The sequence below is a fragment of the Echinops telfairi genome, unplaced genomic scaffold (assembly GCF_000313985.2).
Source record: "Echinops telfairi isolate 266 unplaced genomic scaffold, ASM31398v2 ScPeMD7_31;HRSCAF=116, whole genome shotgun sequence".
NCBI classification, from domain to species: domain Eukaryota; kingdom Metazoa; phylum Chordata; class Mammalia; order Afrosoricida; family Tenrecidae; genus Echinops; species Echinops telfairi.
Window position 1 is genome coordinate 21,020,940 of NW_022103928.1, and position 2,671 is coordinate 21,023,610.

At 44.4% G+C, this 2,671-nt stretch overlaps 1 protein-coding gene across 6 annotated transcripts in view; it reads left to right on the forward strand.

Moving 5' to 3' along the window:
• Positions 1 to 2,671, forward strand: part of FHIT (fragile histidine triad diadenosine triphosphatase) — a 1,817,667-nt gene that overhangs the window by 914,240 nt on the left and 900,756 nt on the right. The window lies entirely within an intron of this gene.

The following is a 2,671-nucleotide window of genomic DNA, read 5'->3' on the forward strand; positions in this document are numbered from 1 at the left end:
AAAACAAGACAGAGCAAAACCAAGCAACAATGTACAACAAAACAACAACAACAATAAACCACTGACAAAGAACAAATTAAAACACAGCAGGAAAGGAAAACTTGTAGTTAGTTTAAGGATCATTGGCCTTTCGGAGTGTTTTCTAGTCCAGTCTGTTTTCGGCACCATGCCCTGGCCCCAAAGTCTGCCTTCAGCATTCCCTGGGGATCTTGCTGCTCCATTCCCTTGCTGTTATGCTGCACTCCCCCAGTGCTTTGCTTCGGTGTGACGGGATCAGATAGGTGCAATTCCCACACTGTGTCTCTGGTGCTATCCCCCGCAGGGCCATGGGTCAGTGAGAGGCATCACGTCTCATAGTGGGGCTGGCCATGTGGTCCTCTCTGTGGACTGGCTGCTCTAATTGGGGTCATCGTCCTCAAGGCCTGGTTGGCCAGGATGTGTTCCAGTCTCTCCTCCTCCCCTGTCATCTGCTCCTGTGTTCTCGGATCAGCTATGTCCTTCTCCCGGGGCTGTGAGCTGCGGGAGAATGAAATTTTTTACAGGAGCAAACAACCTCATCTTTCTCCCATTGATGAGCTGGTGGGTTGGAACTGGTGACCTTGTGATTATCATGCCAATAGGAACCCACTGCACCAATGGGCCCCTAGGCCATTTTCCCCTTGAGGCATTTTCTCAGTTTTTAATGCCTTGTAGGATGTGAGGTGCAGACGGTTAATGGGAAGTCACCAACAGGTAAAGCAGAGTTGTTGCTGGTCTCCCAGTGCAGAGGAGAAAAAAATCAAGAGCTCAGTGCCTATGAAAGATGAAGGGTACCAGGGACAAATACAGGTCTTCCAGGGGTGGGCGTAAAAGGGAGGCAGACTGACTCTTTCAAATTGCCAAGCATTTTTGTGTCAGTTTAGTCCTGGGTTGAATAAAGGCATCCTGCCCAGGCTTGCACGGCCCAACGATGAGAGCAGGATGACCCAGCTTTGGAGGAAGAAGCCATCCTCCAGAATCTGCATTATTTTGTATTCACAATACCCCTGTGAGTCATTCAAAATCACTGGGCACCTCAAAATATAAGGCCAAGCGGGAAAACACAAACAGTCTCATAGAGGGCCTACTTACTGTTAGTACCAGAATCATATTTTAGTCTGGATTGAATTAATAGTAGCTCCTTCTCCATGGTTCCTCCTCCTCCTCCTTGTTCTGCTTCTGGTGAGTTGATACATTAAATGACCATATAACGTGTGCGATATGCATCGGAGCTTCAACTCCTGCTTGATAGCAGGGAATGGGCCAATTCTTTCTTATCTATTTACAGTAGTCTTCCACGCGCCAATACGTGCCTTTGCACACAAATGCACAAAAAGCCCTAAAATGTTATCAACAATCTGGATTTTGGAAGATTTTTATTTAATCTTTTTTTGTAAATTTATTTAATCTTTTTTCAGCAGGGACATTAATACATTTTCCTCTTTGCATAGGCGAGTGTAAAGAGCGGTTATAAGGTGAATCTTCATATAAGCAGAAATGCCTGATTTTCTGCCTTAAAGTTTGCTAGTTTGGCAAAACTACATCTGCGTCCTTGTCTTTGAGTTCTCTTATGCAAAGGAAAAATTATGATCCTTACCTGTGGAGAAAAGCAAGTTCAGACAGGCTTAAACACAATTACAGCTGTCCCTGGGAGTGGAGCTTCCTGAGAATGTGCAATGCACATTTCTGACATGAACTGTTCCCATCTCTCGCAAATAACAGAACAGGAATTAGGAGGCTTTTGTAAACCATGGTCATCTTGCTCTCTGTTCCAAGTGAAGAACCCCTACATTTCTTTCCCATTTATTTTTTATTTTTCATTTTTGCCAAGAGGAAAGCCTGGCATTGTAGAATTATAGTTTCTTTGAAGACCTCTGGTAAGAAATATCTACCAAGTGCTTCCTGAAGCTGTGGACTGGTCATCTAAAAACAGAGGTGTAGATACATACAGTCTTTGAGAACACAGGTGTAGATACAGCCTTTGAGAACACAGGTGTAGATACAGTCTTTTAGAACAGAGGTGCAGATACAGTCTTTGAGAACACAGGTGTAGATACAGCCTATGAGAACACAGGTGTACGTACAGCCTTTGAGAACACAGGTGTAGATACAGTCTTTTAGAACAGAGGTGCAGACACAGTCTTTGAGAACAGAGGTATAGATACAGCCTTTGAGAACACAGGTGTAGATACAGCCTTTGAGAACACAGGTGTAGATACAGCCTTTGAGAACACAGGTGTAGATACAGCCTTTGAGAACAGAGGTGTGGATACAGTCTTTGAGAACACAGGTGTAGTAGATACAGTCTTTGAGAACAGAGGTGGAGATACAGCCCTTGAGAACACAGGTGTAGGTACAGCCTTTGAGAACACAGGTGTAGATACAGCCTTTGAGAACACAGGTGTAGATACAGTAGTCTTTGAGAACACAGGTGTAGATAGTCTTTGAGAACACAGGTGTGGATACAGTCTTTGAGAACAGAGGTGTGGATACAGTCTTTGAGAACAGAGGTGTGGATGCAGTCTTTGAGAACAGAGGAGTGGATGCAGTCTTTGAGAACACAGGTGTAGTAGATACAGTCTTTGAGAACAGAGGTGTGGATGCAGTCTTTGAGAACACAGGTGTAGTAGATACAGTCTTTGAGAACAGAGGT